General features: G+C 42.3%; 1 protein-coding gene across 1 annotated transcript in view; it reads left to right on the top strand.

Moving 5' to 3' along the window:
• Nucleotides 1-19640, top strand: part of PAX3 (paired box 3) — a 98275-nt gene that overhangs the window by 29460 nt on the left and 49175 nt on the right. The window lies entirely within an intron of this gene.

Below are 19640 nucleotides of genomic sequence, written 5' to 3'. Positions count from 1 at the left end.
TTCGGATTTTTTGAAACATGGGCTGTTGCACATTGTCGTTTGATGTCGCGTTTTGTGCATAATGGATTTTGTTTGGAGGAACAGTAATTCATCTGAAGGATCTGTTATGCAGCTTTTTGACATACTGTTCCAGAATGTAGCTATTAATATAAAAGTTTCTGCCTTTGTAAAAAGTCCATTATTGAAATAAATACTCCATCACTCTGCCTTTTAACACACCAATCATACCCTGGTGCTTGAAAACTTTCCTTGTTTTAAAAAAAAAACCCCGATTTGGGGGGTCACCAATGATGATCGGTATACAAAACTAGAAAAACAAATTATATGTTAATTTTTGAATCTAATAATGACTTTAGCTATATAGTAGAGTCAACCTACACATTCTCCCTCCTTGTCCTGTTTAAGGCTACGACAGAACAATGTTTGAGGGGGTAAGAGGTGTTTTCTACCACAGAAACAGTCAACAGAACAGTAGCAGCTTAACTAGCAGGAATCAACTATGTGATTTTGTAAATTCCCTTAGGTGTCTTGGGAGGAAAGTACCGCCAAATACCCCAAATAATAATAAAACCTAAGTAAACAATAATTGTAAAATAAGGAAAAACACAGGCAATAATAGAAGTAGAATAAATGAGCTAGGACATTTCACCAGTAGTAACCACGGAAACTTTTCTACTTCTAGAAGGAGGGCGTTTCTTTTATCAAAGGACTCCTTTGGATGTCCTTTTTCAGGGTGATTAAAAATCATAGTATCTGGAACTATTAGGAAATGTCCATGATCCTAGAATACTGAAAATGCTGGTGTACCTTTCAGATCAAAATCAGCTCTCGTGGGAAAACTGGGGGCCTTTGCTGTCACCATGCTCTCCCCACTTCTGGGTGATTTACAAATTTCCACCAACTTTTACCCTTCTAGCCTCTGTTTTCTTACTCCTTTTCCCACACGAACCCCCAGTTTCTGTTTCAGTAAGTGAAGGCTGGGGACCAGAGAAGAGCAATTTATGATCCTGTTTTCCTCCCATTTTAAATTTGCCCACCGGCCTGAACTATCAGAATCACATGCCCCTTTGGGTGAGACTGTGGTTCGGAAGTCCAGGTAGATTATTTCATGTGCTCCGCCTATCCCGTGGTTCGTTTCAGATTGAAAGGGCTGAATCTAGCTTACAGAGCAAGGTTATAGTAATTAGACTTGCAGCTCCTGCTGTAAACAGGTTCGATGCCACATGCTTTCTCAGGTTTACGATGCTAGCAACCTAGTTCTGTCATTCCAGAGCTGCATCCTAGAAGCACATAGGGAATTCCTGGAATCTGGATGGTCTTTGGGATCTATTGGTGTTAATGGTTCCCCCCAATTAGAATTTATCCTTGAATTCACAGTCGGCGCTTTAGTTAGGGGCCAGACAGATAACAACAAAGCAATAATGAGAATGTACGTCCTATCTGATAGCTAAGGATGCGAAAGTTTAGAGAGGTTGGGTAATGCATCTTGTCGAGGTGGTTCTGGGCTCAGAGTCCAGGTTTGCCTGACTCCAGAACTTGTATCCCAACTGGCACGCTGCTTAACTGGGTCGTGGCTTCTGGGAGACAAGCCGCATTGATCGAGTATTGAAGAGTGGGTCTGTTTTCAGGGAGTGTACTTAAGTGCTTCTGCAGCTGGTAGGTTTATGAAAAGGGGCCACTAATAGTACTTGCCATATAGAATCGTGATTGAAAATTATATGAGAGAGTACACAGGGACACTTTGTGCCCCGCAGTAAGCGCCAGACTTTATCTTTGTTCATCTTATTCGTGGGGTGTGGCTCAGAGGCGGGATTCCCAGGAACTTACTTGAACCCCTGAGCGTGTTGGCTGTTTGCCGGGTGTTGTAAGGTGTTCTAGGTGGGGAGGGGAAGTCAGGATGCAGTCACGAATTGTTTCTGTGTAGTCGTTCCTAGCAAATCGCCTGGACAGAGACGCACCAGAGGGAGCCCCTAACTTATGGTGATTTTTCTTCCCATTCTAAGGATTTTGTATTTGTAAATCTATTTTATTTTATTTTATTTTTATTTTATTTATTTTATTTTATTTTATTTTATTTTATTTTATTTTATTTTATTTATTTTATTTTATTTTATTTTTATTCTATTTTATTTTAATTTATTTTTTTATTTTAAGTTTTTAAAATCCCTGCAGTTAACACAGAGTAACGTTAGTTTCAGGTGTAGCGCCTAGTGATTCACCACTTACACACAACACCTGGTGCTCATCACAAGTGTTCTCCTTAAGACCCACCACCCATTTAACCTGTCCCCCTGCCCACCTCTCCTCCAGTAACCCTCAGTTCTCTATAGTTAAGAGTCTGTTTTCTGGTTTCATCTCTCTCTCTCTCTCTCTCTTTTTTTTCCCCTTATGTTCATCTGTTTTGTTTCTTAAATTCCACATATGAGTGAAATCACATGGTATTTGTCTTTCTCTGACTGATTAATTTTACTTAGTGTAATACTCTCTAGTTCCATCCCTGTTGTGGCAAATGGCAAACTTTCATTCTTTTTTATGGCCGAGTAATAGTCTATTATATATGTATACCGCATATCCTCTATCCATTCATCTGTCAATGGATATTTGGGCTCTCTCCATAACTTGGCTATTTTTGATACGCTGCTATAAACATCAGGGTGCATGTATCCCTTTAAATCAGTAATTTTGGTATGCTTTGGATAAATACCTCGTAGAGCAATTGCTGGATAACAGGGTAGTTCTGTTTTTAACTTTCTGAGGACCCTCCATACTGTTTTCCAGGGTGGCTGCACCAGTTTGCATTCCCACCAATAGTGTAAGAGGGTTTCCCTTTCTCTGCATCCTTGCCAACACCTGTTGTTTCCTGTGTTTGTAAATCTATTTAAAAAAGAGAATCTTTCGAAGAGGCGTCTGGGTGGCTCAGTCGATTGTCTGATTCTTGATTTTGGCTCAGGTCATGATCCCAGGGTCATGGGATCGAGCCCTACGTCGGGCTCTGCACTGAGCATGGAGTCTGCTTGAGACTCTCTCCCTCTCTCTCTCTCTCCTCCACCCCCTCCCCCCGCTTGTGCACGTGCTCTCTCTAAAAAATAAAATTTTAAGAAGAAAAAAAAGAGAGTCCTTCAAAACCTAGGTTAGCTACTGGATACTTCCGGCACTGTTGTGTTTGTCCTGCCTTTAAACCCTTGGAGAGAAACCCTCTGTAGGTACGGGGAGCCAGGTAATGGCAGGAGGTAGGAGATGGCTTACTTTCCTGATTTGTTGGTTGAGTTTGATTCATTCACAAGCATTAACTGAGAATTCTAGCTGTGCTGTCAGATTCTATGCATGTGTACATGAGCTAAAGAAGTCAAAACCATCATCCTGTTCTGGAATTGTTTGAAGTCTGGCTTGCCAAATGTCCTAACTTCTGGTATTCTGAAAGAGAAGAAAAACCTTGTTCCAGATATTAAAAGTCCACACGAGACTAACTTAGAACCACTGGGAAAATACAGAACCTGGAGAATCAGAATTGATCACAAAGCAAGAGTAACAGCCTGTGTGAATGAGGAGAGACTAGAACTTATTCAGACATCAATTCAGATTGTTTTATGAGAAACATACAACAATCCACACAAACCAACCACACTTATTGAATGTCTACTCTACAGTAGTTACTGGAAAGAATAATGATGAGCAAAATATGCCCTCTCCTCTTGAGAAGCCTATCGCTTGGGGGAAAGATGGTCACGTGAGCAGATCACTGCCAATCACTCGTTGAAGGGCTGGTAAAGCCCAGGGCACTGTGGGAATGCAGGGGGAAATTGTTTGGCCATCCCCAGCCTCAGGGATGCTTCCTGGACAAGATCTCAGAGCTGAGTTTTAGAAGGTGACTAGGAGTTGGCCAGAGCAAAAAGCACTGAAGAGGAAAGGTATTAAAGGCAGAGGGAACAGCATGGGCAAAGACACGGAGCGGCCAAAACACAGTGTAGGTGGGAATTGGCAAGCAGCTGAACACAAAAAGGGGTCCTGTCACCAGAATTCCTCAGTCTTAAAAGGCAAAATAAGGGGCGTCTGGGTGGCTCAATCGGTTAAGCGTCCAACTTCAGCTCCCGTCATGATCTCGCTGTCAGTGAGCTCGAGTCTCGCATCGGGCTCTGTGCCAACCGCTCAGAGCCTGGAATGTGCTTTAGATTCTGTGTCTCCCTCTCTCTCTTCCCCTCCCCTGCTCATGCTCTGTCTCTCTCACTCTCAAAAATAAATAAACATTAAAAAAAAAAAAGCAAAATACACTTCCCCCTTTTCATCTCTCTTCTGTTAAACATTAACAGGCAGTATGCTCTAAACACAGCCACATTTTCCAAAGGCTAAGTGGGTCGCTTCCCCCCCACCCCAGCTTTATTAAGATATAATTGACAGATAACACTGTGTGAGTTTTAAGTATCTACCATGATGGTTTGATACACATTTATGTATTGCAAAATGATTACCACCGTAGCTGAGCTAACACCTGCATCACGTCTCGTAGTCACTATTTCTCGTCCCTTCCCTCATCCTCCAGCCCCTAGTAACCACCATTTGGTCTCTGTTTCTATGAATTTGACATTTTTAGATCCAACGTAAAAGTGAGATCATCAAGTATTTGTCTTTGTCTGACTTAGTTCACTCAAGATAATGCCTTCAAGGTCCATCTATGTTGTCCCCATAGGTAGGTCAGTTTAACATGGTCATTAAGGAAGTGTTTGAAAAGAAAATGAATTTCAGACAGCTGAGGCTTTTTTTTTTTTTAATTGGACACAACATTCTCCTCCTATGAGTGACCGTCTTGCAGGAGCAGTTTCAGGAAGACCGGAGCCTAATGGACACAAACGGGAAGTCTTCTAGAATGTAACATCTTTACTTTTATGCTCTGTTCAAGGAGGTAATTGGAGCCTGGAGTTATCAACTCATTGCATTTTTATAATTTTCTTTTTTTTTTTTTAACTTTAAATTTATTGTTACAAAATTGTCCCAAATAGACTTTCTTGGATTTCTTGTATTTGTGAATTTCAAAAAAAAAAAAAAAAAAACACGGAACAATTCGGTGGCGGTTAGTACATCCGTGATGTAGTGCAACCATCAGATCTGTCTACGTCTAAAACATTTCCATCACCCCAAAAGGAAAGCCTGCACCTTTAAGGAAATGCTCCCTAATCCCTAGTAACCACTAATCTGTATTCTGTCTCAATGTCCTTAACTCTTCTGGGATAGTTTTTATTTTATATAAGTGGAATCATAGAATATTTTATATAAATGGAATCATAGGGTATATGATGTGTAGTTGGCTTTTTTCATTTAGCATAATGTTTTAAAGGTTCGTCCATGTTGTAGTATATATCAGTACCTCATTCTTCTTTATGGCTGAATAATACTCCATTGTGTGCACGTACCACAATTTGTTTACCCATTCTTCCATTGGTGGACATTTGGACTGTTTCCACCTTTTGACTCTTATGGATGGTGCAGCTGTGAACATGTGTGCTTGTTCTTTTTTGGAATTTTAACACATATATAAATTCATGTAACTGCCTCACAATCAGGACAGGGAATAGTTCTGTCACCCCAAAACTCTCTCTGCTGTCCCATTCAAATCATACCCTCCTCCCACCCCTAACTCCTGGAAACCACTGATCTGTTGTCCATCAGTGTCGTTTTGTTCTTTTAAGAATATCCTAGGGGCGCCTGGGTGGCTCGGTCGGTTAAGCCTCCGACTTCAGCTCAGGTCACGATCTCACGGTCCGTGAGTTCGAGCCCCACGTCGGGCTCTGGGCTGATGGCTCAGAGCCTGGAGCCTGCTTCCGATTCTGTGTCTCCCTCTCTCTCTGCCCCTCCCCCGTTCATGCTCTGTCTCTCTCTCTCTCAAAAATAAATAAACGTTAAAAAAAATAATATCCTATAAATTGGTCTGCCTGGGTGACACAGTCAGTTGAACATTGGACTCCTGATTTTGGCTCACGTCATGATGCCAGGATTGTGGGATCGAACCCTGCATTGGGCTCTGCATTGAATGAGGAGCCTGCTTGGGATTTTCTCTCCCTCCCTTTCCCTCTCCCTCCACCGCTCCTCCTGCTTGTATGTGCACCTGCTGTCTCTCTCAAATTAAAAAAAATAAAAAAGAATATCCTATAAATCGAACCATATAATATGTAGCTTTTTAAGATTGGCTTTTTTCACTTAGTATAATTATTTTGAGATTCCCTCAAGTCATTGCATGTGTCAACATTTTATTCCTTTTTATTGCTGAATAATATTCAATTGAATGGATGTGTCATAGTTTGTTTATCCATTCACCTGTTGAACATTTCAGTTACTTCCAGTTTTTGTTCATTGTGAATAGAATTGCTATAAACATTTGTGTAAAGATATCGTGTGAACACAAGTTTCATTTATCTTTACCCCAGGTTGTGGAATTGTCAGGTCACATGTTAAGTGTATGTTTAACTTTCTAACTTTGTAAGAAAGTGCCCAACTGTTTTCCACAGTAGCTATATCGGTCTGCCAGCAACACGTGAACATTCTTTTTTTTTTTTTTAATTTTTAATCTTTATTTTTGAGAGAGAGAGAGAGAGAGACAGAGTGTGAGCGGGGGAGGAACAGAGAGAGAGGGAGACACAGAATCCGAAGCAGGCTCCAGGCGCTGAGCTGTCAGCACAGAGCCCGACACGGGGCTCGAATTCACCAACCATGAGATTATGACCTGAGCCGAAGTCGGATGCTCAACCGACTGAGCCACCCAGGTGCCCCACAACACATGAACATTCTAGGTGCTCTACATCTGTGCCAGGCCTTCGTATTATCAGTATTTTTTTCTTTTTTAAATTTTAGCTATTCTAACAGATGTGCAGTGAAACCTAATCATGGTTTTAATTCACATTTTCCTAATGGCTAATGATATAGAACATCTTTTCATATGCTTTTTTTGCCACCCATATATCCTCTTTGGTGAGTGCCTATTCAACTCTTTTGCTCATTTCTAAATTGCTATTTTGTTTTCTCATTGTTAAGTTCTGAGAGTTCTTTTTATATTTTGGATACAAGTCCTTTGTCAAATATATGATTTGCTAATGTTTTCTCTCTGTCTCTAGCTTGGTTTTTGTTTGTTTGTTTGTTTGTTTCGAATTCTTCCAAGTGTCTTTTGCAGCACAAAAGTTTTGCTTTCAATGTAGTTCACTTTGTCAATTTTTAATTTTATGGTTGTGCTTTTTAGCATCACATCTAAGAACTTTTTGCCTAGCCTCTGGTCATGAAGATTTTCTCGCATTAAATACAGATTTTACATTTAGGTCTGTAATCCATTTTTAGTCAATTCTTGCCTGTGGTTTTATGTGTAGGGCAAGGTTTGTTTGTTTATTTTTTTCATTTGTCCAATTGTTCCCACACCGTTTGTTGAAAAGACTGCCCTTTCTTCACCAAATTGCATTTGCTTCGTTGTCAAAATCAACTGGCCATATTTGTATAGGTCTCTTTCTGTACTTTATTCTGTTCCATTGATTTATGTGCCTTTCCTTTTCCTAATCCTGCAATGTCTTGACCACTATAGTTTTGTCGTAATTCTTAAGATCCACTAATGTGATTCCCTCAACCTTTTCTTCCTTTTCAAAATTGTTTGTATCCATTTTGTTGCTTTTCCATATACATTTGTCTGTATCTACTAACAATTTCTGCTGGGAAGAATTCATTTATTGAAAGCTATTTTGTTTTGGTCTTTAAACATTTTAGCAATCAGAGGGTGATAATAAAATGAATCTGTTTCTATTCCATGTAAAATTAATAATGTTATCTACCAAATGGGGGATGTCGTTCTGTTACCAATTCTTCCTCTGTGTAAGTGCTTGATTTTAGTGAAATGTTTGGCTGTAAGTCAGAGAGGTTGAGGAAAGTCATGTCTACCCCAGAGATGAACTTTCGATCACCATGCGTTTCACCTGCTTCCTGCATTTGTCATGCAACATTTAAAATCGATCTCGGAGAACAAGGAAGGTATTTGATGTATGTTCATGAAGACCAGGTCAATCTACCCGTGGCTTTTTTTTTTTTTTTTTTTTATCGTTTATTAAATGTATATGGTTTGAAGTCTTTGGGTCCTTTCAAAAACATTTGTAAATGTGCAATATTATAGGGTTTCCAGGTCAATGGTCTAGCCCATGAGTTAAATGCTAAGATATCAGAAACTCAGGGAGGGGAGTAGACGGCAGGAGGCTTTTCTTTTTTTTTTTCTTTTTTTTTTTTTTTTTTAACGTTTATTCATTTTTTGAGAGACAGAGAGAGAGAGTGTGTGAGCAGGGGAGGGGCAGAGAGAGAGAGGGAGACACAGAATCCCAGGCAGGCTCCAGGCTCTGAGCTGTCAGCACAGAGCCCGACGCGGGGCTCGAACCCACGGTTGTGAGATCATGACCTGAGCCAAAGTCGGCCGCTTAACCGACTGAGCCACCCAGGCACCCCCTTTTTTTCTTTCTTGTTTTGAGTGAAGAAAGAAAACCACCCCTGCTCTGCTTCAGAAAGGAATAATGAGAGAGGTTATAATCTTGGTATCCTTTCCTCCGAGTCTAGAATTTCTTTGCCAAATTCCAGTGAACTTTGAATGCTCTGTCCTAATGTTTATAGAAATTGACACATATGCCAGGTATTTAACATGGTTTTTTTTCCTCCCCACTTTCTAACATGTAGAACAGAATTCACAGTTGACACTTAACCAATGATTCAACACGTGAATCTCAAACGTAATCAAGGATCCAACATGTGGCTCTCAGATTGGCAGAGATGGCTGTAAAACTCCTGCATTTTCTAGGGAGGTTGTTAAAACCGATCGTCCTGGGCAACTTGGCAGCTTGTCATGGGCACTCCAGGTCTGCCAGGATAGTTCGGTGTGTCGGCCTGATTTTGGAAACTTTGGACCAGATAAGTCCGCTGAATTCAGGTTACTCCGTAAAAACCATACGTTGAAATGAATATCCAAGGTCAATCAGTTAAGTAGTTTCAGGAATTTCGCCTTGAGACTGTGCTGCACTGAAGGATTCGGTGCTCCAAGTTTGTGGCTACTTGAGTTCGTTTCCGTGATTTATGCAAAGTCTAGGTGATTCTTCAGTGATTCTAAGCATTACTCTTAAATTTTACGTTGCCAGAAATACTTCTAGTTTTGTTCCTCAACTAAGACCATATGGTGTTGAAATATAGCCACCCGTAAATGAAAAGTAGTTATTGCATTTCTGAGTTAAAGAAAAAAAATAGAAATCTAGCTCAGTAAAACTGTCACAATCCAGCCATGATAATTATAATGTGTCATTTGGCTATAGTTCCTTTACATGTAGTTTTTTTTTTTTTTTTTTTAATTTTTTTTTTTTCAACGTTTATTTTATTTTTGGGACAGAGAGAGACAGAGCATGAACGGGGGAGGGGCAGAGAGAGAGGGAGACACAGAATCAGAAACAGGCTCCAGGCTCTGAGTCATCAGCCCAGAGCCCGATGCGGGGCTCGAACTCACAGACCGCGAGATTGTGACCTGGCTGAAGTCGGACGCTTAACCGACTGCGCCACCCAGGCGCCCCTACATGTAGTTTTTTAAAAAAAAATTTTTTTTTAGCATTTATTTATTTTTGAGAGACAGAGACAAAGCGTGAGTGGGGGAGGGGCAGAGAGAGACAGGGAGACACAGAATCCGAAACAGGCTCCAGGTTCTGAGCTGTCAGCACAGAGCCCCATGCGGGGCTCGAACTCATGGACCGTGAGATCGTGACCTGAGCCGAAGTCGGATGCTTAGCTGACTGAGCCACCCAGGCACCCTTACCTGTAGTTTTTATTAGCCATTTCAGTGTTGTGATGGGCTGTAAAAAGGCATTTTGTTGCCCACCGCAGAGATGAAGAAAGCAAGGCTCAGAGAAGTTAAGTGACTGATCCAAGGCCACTGATAAACTTCTGATTCGAAGGCACAAGCTATGAGATTCCCCTGTCTTCCCTCCCCGCCCCCCCCCCCCCCCAATTAAAACAAAAAGGAAAAAGGCAAAAGTGTTGAATTCTGTGGCACCAGCTCTGGTTTGGAACTATTTAAACAATATGGGCACTTGCATTTTCTTTCTCTAAACACAGTGTTATTTCCCAGTGTCATTTCTCTGTTTGGACTCGGAGTTATAAATCCCTTTTATTTTGATGTTCTTAATAGATGTTGATTGGTAGAATGCCATCCCTAGTCTTTATATTCGATATATCATGTATTACCTGCAAAGTGCTTCTTTGCTTTGTACAATCTTTTGGTTTTACCTTTTGATCTAAGATAAAACAGGCAGAAGCAATGTGATTCCTGTCTTTAATGTAATAGGATTCCAGACATTAGGAATTTGCACTTCAGAATGCAGCCGGAAGTGGGGAATGGGTTTATTCAACAATGATGTTTTGTTGGATGAATTGTGTTGGTTGCTTACAAGTATGTGTGTGTTCGTTTAGAAGCAGAAAGAGCAGGTTTTTGCTTTCCAACAAATCATTCTTGGAAAGTGGTTCTCAGCTGCTGTAGATAAGGTAAAATATAGAATACATTTGGTTTAGGAAAATTTTACATTTTAATTTTTTTTTTTCTTTTGAGGAAGCCATGGGACTTCCAATCTGCGGGAAAAAGTTTCCTCATTCCAGTTTTCTTGTCGAGGTCAGCTTAGCGGCTCACTTATGCCTCAGGGGTTGAGATTTTTATAGTGTGTGTTAAATCAGTGCCATGATTTGACCCAAGAGAATAAGACTTAGGGAAAAGAAAAGAAAAGAAAAAAAAATCTCAGCATTGCCAGTAAGAGAGTTTTTTTTTTAAGAACCGAATTTCAGATCCACACTTTAGAAAGATATAGTCAGCAACCCAATGAAATTTAGAATGAGGCAAATTCTCCGTCTGCCCCCGAATATTCTCTCATTGCAAACAATACACAAGGTTTAGGAATCAAGCCTAAAGGTTAAAGGTTCTTGCTGTCAAGCCAAAAAGGGAGGAAAGAGGTATACTGAAGCATGTCAGTTTCCAGATTCTGGGGCCAAGCTGCTGTTCTTGAAAGGAACAAGGCATCTTCAGAAAAATGTGGTTATCAAACAAGGGGTCAAAGTTTATCTCTAGGTCAATGAAAAGGGGGGGGGGAGGGCCATCCTTCAGGCTCTGAATATAAGCTTTGTATTTAAATAAATTTGTGGCAAAATATTCAGTTCTTAAAAAATTACCCTATAAGGTTTATTAAAGGTTATTTACTAATGGAATAAAAATTGTTCTCACTCATAATTCATATGGAGTAATAATACTAATAATAGGTGTAGGAAGATAAATCTTCACATACATAGTTTAATCGTCAAAACAATGCCGTGAGGGACATACGCCCACTCTGTGGATGAAATACTCGAGGCTTAGATGCATGAGCATCTCTTCTAAGGTTATAGATAGGGGCACATAAATACACTGTTCCTTCCACCCCTCTTCCTCCAAAAACAAACAAACAAAAAAAGGATGGTGGCGATGTGAATTAGTCCTCATTTGATTTAACATAAAATACAAATGTGCCCAGAGCGTTCCAGAAAACCAAGTGGGTTTTAGGATGGAAGGACGTCTCTCGAATATTCCTCTTCCTTGAAGCGGTCCTTTTTTTTCCTCCCCTTTCCCCCAGAAGGGTCTGCGGTTCTGTCCCCGCCTGGGTTCCCACAGCCCTCCGGTGTGGGAACGCCTCGAGGGGGGCGCCACCAGGGCCAGGCGGCGCAGGCGACCCCCGCGGGCCCCAAAGTCCCAAAGCGCAAGGTCCCTGCGCGGCCGGGAGCCTTCCAGCCCCCAGAGGCCCTGGGCTCCACGCGGCTCTCAGATGCCAAGGGCCCCAGAGTCCCCAGGACTCCTCATTGTTTCCTGGAAAAATATCCCAGTGGGACTTTTGGATCGGTGGCCACGGGCATGCATGCCCCTGGGCCTTCTAAACAGACCAATGAGCAGGTAGTTCATTTGGTGACCTTTCCTACACATAATCATGAGTGACTTTGCAACAATGTCTGGAAAACAGGCAGTGAGTTGCTTCGTGGAGATCACGGGCAACAGGAGTCTCCGGAACGAGCATGATAAAGCCTCAAAGAATTATTTAAAAGTTCACTGGTGATGCAGGTTTTAACTTCTCCGGTAGCTGTTGGGGCAGAAAAATAATTGTCCTAGGCTTATATGAGTGCTCAAAACATGAAAGTGTAGTATTAATTGGCCTTTTATGTTTGGCTGCATGAGTTAAAAGCGAAGGAAAACAAAATCCATCTTGAATTACGATGATGTGCAAAATTCTAATAGGCAGACAAAGAGGGTGAAGAGTTAGAAATTCTGAAGGTCTGAACATGCGGAGCCATTTATTGAAGAAATATTGATTGGGTCCCTGTTGGGAGAAGGCACCCGGAGACACTTAAACGAAGTGTAGACAGTTTAAAGTGTATATCTATGTGGAACCTGCTCCCCCCCCACCCCCCATTTAGTACTGTTTTTCCTCACCAAAAAAAATGGCCTGTGGACTGTTGCCCCTGTTATGTGCTCATTCTGTGAATATTTTCCAGATTTTACTAGCGGGTTATACAACATGTTGTAACTATTACTAGTTGTATTTCACTGTCTCCAACTTGCCTTATTAAACAAAACTTATCTCACAGCTCCAGGAGTCACTTCCGTGCTGCAGTTTGAGCTTTAGAGTTTAGGATCCGGTGGCCGCATCTGTGCTTTGAGGGAGAGTCGGTCTAGGGGCAGTGTAAAATTTCAAAATGGAGAGCCAGTTCATCAAATTCAATGCCGGCTTTCTGGGATGGAGTCAGGTTACTTTCCCGAACACAAGTTGTGTCCTGGGAGCATCGCATTAAAAGTACCTTATTGGCACTCACGTCCTGAGTTTCAGGAAAAGGAAATGTGAAAGACTGTCCGTTTCAACATCGCTGTTAGATACAGTATTTTGTTTTTGTATTTATGAGAAATTGAGACTTCCAGGCTACTAGGGAAGAAAAGTTAATTCCTTGCAGTAGAGAAATCAAAGAGCAGTTTCCGAGTCTCCCGGGCTGAGCCTGGAGGAGGTTAGGGGGTCTTTGTGCCTGGGGGATTGTCTCAGTGGGAGTGGAGAGAGGGAGCGGGAGGGATCAGGAAGTGCCTTCCTCGGTGTGAGCCCAGGGATCAAGGAGGGATGGGGGAGGAGAGGGGGGAGCGGGCTGAGAGGGAGGGGTGGCGCGGATCAGGGAATCTTCCAGGGATGGTGAGCACAGTCCTTGTGGCTGGTTGGAGGGAAGAATGGTTTTCTGTGCGCAGAAAAAGTCCCTCATGGGAACTGTGAAAACACTCAAGAGGATGTGCCTGTCGGGCCAGTTTGCCCCCTTGGAATGTGATTGGTTCTGGTACAGCCCCAATCCCAGAAGGAAGGAAAGAGTCCGTGGGCTCTGATGCTTCCAATGACAGGACCTGGCACAAGCCATAGGGAGGTGATAGCTCATCTTCAAGGAGGCTCTTGAACTGTGGGTAAGGTATATGACTGGGCATATATATCATCACTGCCCAGTTAGGGATGTTTTCTCAAATGCACCTGAGCTCTCGTGGTAGGAAGGGTGTGCCTCTGTCAGTTCACGGAGGAGTTTTGGAGCACATCTCTTTTGAGCTTAATGTGTAGCTGATATGCTATCCTTCCCCCCGTCCCCCGCCCCCCAAGAAAAGGAAAAAAAGAAAAGAAAGGCCATCATCACAACACCATGCAAATTAGGAATGATCACCCTTGTTTTACACATGAGTTCCTTGGGGTTGGAGGAGATCAAGTAGCCTTTTGAGGGCCATAGTGGCAGAAAAATGACAGATCCAGGATTTGACTCTCCACGTGTTAGGTGAAAACCTAGCCCAGTGGTACGCCAACTTCACAGAATCTACCAGTCACACATAAGAGAACCTGTGTTAGTGTATGTAAGGTGCTCAGAACATTGACTGACGCGGTAAACGCCAGACAAATGTTGTCATTATTACACTTAATTTCTGGGTTCCTTGCTTAAAAGACTATTTCTTGGATCAATTTCAGGTGATTTGGATTTTGCAGAACAGGGGTCGGGCTTAGATATCATCATTTTCCTCAAACACCTCAGGTGATTCTGATGCAGATATTGGTAGATGATTTGCACGATATCCCCATGTAATAGTGATGCTAAGATTTTATCACCCAATGAGGACGCTCCAGCAAGAAGGATACCCCTTTCTCCATCTCCTTGAGACTTTGACCACATTTAGGCAGGGCAGACATTTCCTACCATACGCCTGACTCATTCTCAGTATTAAAATCAGATCCCATGGCTCACGGTTTTGAAGACTATATACATTCCCTGTTTCTCCAGTGAAATCTGTAAATGTGTTTGGCTATTGAACCAGGCAAAATCTCTATTTCTATTGATATTGCAACGTGCTCAACCGAATTGAGAATAGAACGTTTAATTGTAAGCCTTAAGCATAGGACATTCTGTGATACATGCGTTTTGACATTAACTGAGGTGTTTGATATCCTCATGCCCTAGAGCGATAGGAAAATACTATGAAAAGAAGATCTCGAAGAGATCTTTGGGCGTTCTCAGCCAGCCACGATACTCTCTTGCATCCTAAGTAATCATGGCATTGATGTCTCCATCAGTGGAGGGGCAGACCCAGAGGTGGGTCTCAGAGGTGCCTTTGTGGTAAAATAATACCCAGAGACTCTGGGAAACCTAGATTTCCAAAGGTCTTTCTGGACATGGAAGAGTCCTTGAATTTCAGACCTCCAGGGTAACCTTGTATGTTTAAAGCATCGATGGTTTTTATTGTAGGAGGAAGCATGTCAGAACAGACCAGCATACTTGGACCCAACAAACCCAATCTAAATGTAAGGGTGGGACAAGACTGTGACGGCCACCCCCTCCCATCCCCTGGCAAAGAATGTATCTACCGAACACATATTGGGATTGGGAGTCCAACTGTCTTGTGAATAAATGAATGTAAAATTAGAGAAAAATGTTGTGACGAAGTTATTAAAAACTTTGACCTTTTTTTTTTTTTTTCCCTCCCTGGGAAAGAGAGCATGTGTCTCAACGTATTTATCTTTGACAACTTGTTTTATTGCCGTTTCTGGTGGTGCACCATCTTGATTGATTGGTATCGACATCCGGAGTCTTCCTTAGCATGAAGTGTTGAATCCTTGAATCACACCCCAACGTGTCTTCAGTGTTCGAGAAAGTTAGCACACTAATGTCAAACCAGGATATACATTTTATACTTCAACACCGTGGCTTACCTTTAGTTTGCCTTTCTGGAGTACTCTGCATTTTTCAGAGACTATTCATACCCCTGTAAATTGGTTCCTCATAATCACCTGTGGCTTGTTATTACTCCTTTACAAATGGGGAATGTGAGAGCGATACAGTTTAGGCAATGTGCCCAACAGACCATCTGGGTTGAGAACAGGATCTTGGGAATAGAATATGTCTCTCTTCTGTGCTGCTTCTAGCTTCCTTGTTTGGCGGATTGGTAAATTTGCTGCCCTGGTGGTGGCAATTTGGATAAACAGGGTGAGAGTGGTGTATGGGGCATCAGGGCATAGGATTAGGGAGTGAGGTGACAACTGCATTTCTACCATTTCTGTGGGTGTAACCAGCGGTTCATGGCAGAGGTCATCGAGTGTATAACATAGAGACCCAAGATATCCAAGAGTCCGAAGATATCCAAGATAATCCAAGGTATCCAAGATATCCAAGATAATCCAAGAGTCCGAAGTCAAAGCAAACGTCAACATGAAACTTAGGTAACCACAACAGCAAGACTCACATCCCCTGGGAAACTGTTGTCCAATCAGAAGAGTTTCCTCATTCTCTCTCTTCTTGTGAGCTGAGCAATACAGGGACCTGGATTCTTGTGGGAAAAAGTCCCCCACAATTCTGGCTTCATTCATGCCTGGACATGAGGGGATGACAGCAGCAGGAGATGGGGCCAGGCATCCCCTCCTACACACCACAGGAGGATTGGGACTTGAGACATGCTAGGGAAAAGTGAGGGTTTTGGCTCTGTATTTTGCGTGCCCTCGGATGATGGTAGTGATGATGGGCTTTGGGGATGAAGCTTGGCCCAGAATCAATAAACATGAATCTCCGTATACATTACATCAGACCCACCCCTCCACGCCATACTAGCCACCTGACTGTTTCTGTGCCTCAGCATTTCATCTGCAAAACAAGGGATGATCATAGTGTTCATTTGCTTTAGATGAATGAAAGCAAGTAAAGGTGCTTGACATGGTACCTGGTGCAAATTGAGTCCCCATAAAATGTTGGTCATTGTATAGACCAGGCCATTTTTTTTTTTTCTGCAAAAGGCTATAGAGTATTTTTGGTTTTGTAGACCATTGGTCTCTGTCAGCTTGCCTTTGTAGCACGTGATCATAAAAAATATATAAGCGTGTGGCTATGTCCTAATAATCTGTATTTATGGACGCGAAGATTTCCTTTAGTCTTTCTGTGCTGATGTTATTCTTAACAATTTTTAAATGTTTTTGTTTATTTTTGAGAGAGAGAGAGCAAGCAGGGGAGGGGCAGAGAGAGAGAGAGGGAGACACAGAATCCGAAGCAGGCTCCAGGCTCTGAGCTGTCAGCACAGAGCCTGATGCGGGATTCGAACTCACGAACTGCAAGATCATGACCTGAGCTGAAGTCAGACACTTAGCGGACTGAGCCACCCAGTTGCTCTTGATGTTCTGCTTCCTTTGGATTTTCCCCCCAACCATTTAAGAGTGTAAAAACCATCCTTGGATCACAGGACATGCAGATATCGACAGTGGTTTGTGTTTGGCTGCTCCCTGGTGTAGACCTTCACGTCTTTAATTTGGAAGAAATTATGTTATTTCCTAGTGCCACATCTTTGTTTGTGGTGACTCTCATGCTTAGGGTTCTTTCTGTTGGCATCTTCTGGTTATGCAGCAAAGCATGTGACAGTGGGAGGGGGTGGGGTGGGGAGGGGGGTTGACAGTCTTCCTCACTCACCCCAAATTGGCTATCCAAATGGAGCACTTCTAGAAGACCATTGAAGTGATAGGGTAGATGGTCCATAAGTGCAAATGTGCATTTTTAATTTTGTGGAGTCTTAGCAAGGTCGGCTCAAAATTTCATGTGTAATAAATCTTTCTCACATGATGCGGTAGAACTGCTCTGAGATTAGCGGAAAGTAGTGTCTGATGTATTTACAAGTGCGAGGAAATGTAAAGGAATCTAGTCCCCAGTGAGTCATTTGGGGTAAAGCTATGTGACATCCTATACCCTATTCAGGATTTAAGAAATCTCAGATGAGAATAAAGCCACATCTTCAGATGCAAGTAAAGAAGAAATGCAGGGGAGCCTGGGTGGCTCAGTTGGTTAAGCGTCCAACTTCTGCTCATGGTTCGTGGGTTTGAGCCCCGCGTGGGGCTCTGCGCTGACGGCTCAGAGCCTGCTTGTTGGGATTCTTTGTCTACTTCTCTCTCTGCTCCTCCCCTGCTCTCTCTCTCTCTTTCTCAAAAATAAATAGATAAACATTAAAAAAAAAAAGAAGAAGAGATGGAAGGTAGTATTTCACTGAGTGAAACTCTAATATCCTTGTGCTTGAAATAGTCAAACACTTGAAGCAAAGGCATTATTTTTCTCTATAACATTGTGATGGCCCCATTTCTTCTACTTCAGTTTCTAGAGTATCATATCTGGCCTACGTCTGGTCCAAGTCTCATTTTTCACGATATTTCTTTCCAAGTCTCTGTGATGTGAATGTTTCCTAGGCAAGGTGTTACAAAGTCAGTTAACACGCGCAACCTTTTTGTGGTGTTTGTAACTAATTACTCTGCTATTTTTTCAAGTTTGGGAGGGTGCGGGTGGCGTCACCTTGTAGGTACGAAAAGACCTCACGTGCTGGCTAAAACGCTGAACTGATGCATGAGGTTGCTTGCAACTTCTCGTAAGAAGACCCAGGCTTTTTTGAGGGTACTTCTCAACACTGGAACTGTTTCCATTATTATAAAAGTCATACGTATTTATTGTAGAAAACATCTTAAAGTAGACTTTCCCCAAACATTTCAATTGCATTCCGTTTGAGGCCCTAATGGGTATAAGCAACATGCAGGTGGAAGGCACCACACTCGTGGTAGTGATTTCGCGAGGGTGTCACCAGGCTCATGAGATCCCTACCTAGGATATGTTCCAGGTTCCAGGATACTTCCTGAAGGTTAGAAGACAAAGCAAAATGGCTTCCCATATTTATCATGAGGTTCTCCGAACGATCTGTGAAGGGCATGTCTCCACTGTTATAGTTTATAGGATAAGCTTTACTCACAGGCTGTGGAAGTGGCTACGTCCAAGAGTTGATTTCAGCAGAATTGGGCAAGAAACGCCATGCCCCTGTGAAAGATTCTAGGTAGCTTATAATTATGACTACTGGTTGACTTGTCTGTCCCTGCTACTTGTGGTAGGATGGGTTGTCATTGCCACTGTTGATGGGTGTTTAGACCTTTCGTGGAGGGACGTGTGGATGTAGAAAGCGAGCGTCTTTCTCTTGTGCGTTGCATTTAGGGGCTTTCTGGCTTTAGCAGCGATTCATGAGCGGTAGTGGGTTTACAACAAAGCAAACTTCAGAACCTTCACTGATAAGGATGCCTTTCAAATTCCTGCAAAGGCCTCAACAGTGTGTCCCATGGTCATGTGATTTTGTAAAACATGCCAAATTAGGCTAGTTTTATGTCATTTAAAAATATTTATGTATTTGTTATTTATTTATTTTTGAGAAAGAGTGTGCACACGCACAAGCGAGTGCGGGAGGGGCAGAGGGAGGGTGGGGGGAGAGAGAGAGAGAATTTTAAGCAGGCTCCCCACCCAATGTGGAGCCCAAGGCAGGGCTCAGTTTCACAACCCTGAGATCATGACCTGAGCTGAAATCAAGAGTTGGACGCTTAACCGACTGAGCCACCCAGGTGCCCCTGTTCTTTGTTTAAAAGCGGCATTCCCAGCCACCAAATTGTAGAAACTTCAGGCTCCACAAAACATCGATCTGCTTCTGGCTCTATATTTTCAGGGTGGGACTTACTCAAACCTTTTTGGAAGGGAAGAAGAACGTCTTTGTTGAAAGATAAGTAGGATCCTGGAAGTTGAAGGTTAATCTTCCATAAGGCCTACAGTTGAAGAAGAAATTGTGAAAGGGAAAGATCTTCTCTGGGAAAGAAGCACGTAGACGCTGTTGGTGTCCTCCTGTATTCAAAGAAATTTGAGAAGTTTGGGAAAAAGAGGGGCACGTGTCTTTAGCTGATCAAAGAAGAACCTCTTATACACTCATCTTTTTCTTTTCCAGAGAAAGTGAAAGCCTTAATGTAATGCCATTTTAATTCGACATTGGCTAATACATTTTGTATAATTGGTGCTGCATCATCTCCTACAATAATAATGACAATATGGCGGTGATGGTGATGAGAAAAACATGCATGTTATGCGACCGTTACAGTTTACTGAGCACTTTGCCGTATTTTTTTTCTCATTGGTAATAACCAAAACCAAGAGAAAGTCCCTTTACCTATGGCCTGTGGATGCCTTCCAAATTAACTGGAGTTCTATGAAAGATTGAGGTAGAATGGGGTCTCTGTGCTTCTTTCAATATTCTTTCCTTA

Source organism: Lynx canadensis, chromosome C1, assembly GCF_007474595.2.
Source record: "Lynx canadensis isolate LIC74 chromosome C1, mLynCan4.pri.v2, whole genome shotgun sequence".
Classification (NCBI taxonomy): Eukaryota; Metazoa; Chordata; class Mammalia; order Carnivora; family Felidae; genus Lynx; species Lynx canadensis.
Note: the sequence above shows the minus strand (reverse complement) of the source record. Positions and strands in the feature narration are given on the sequence as shown.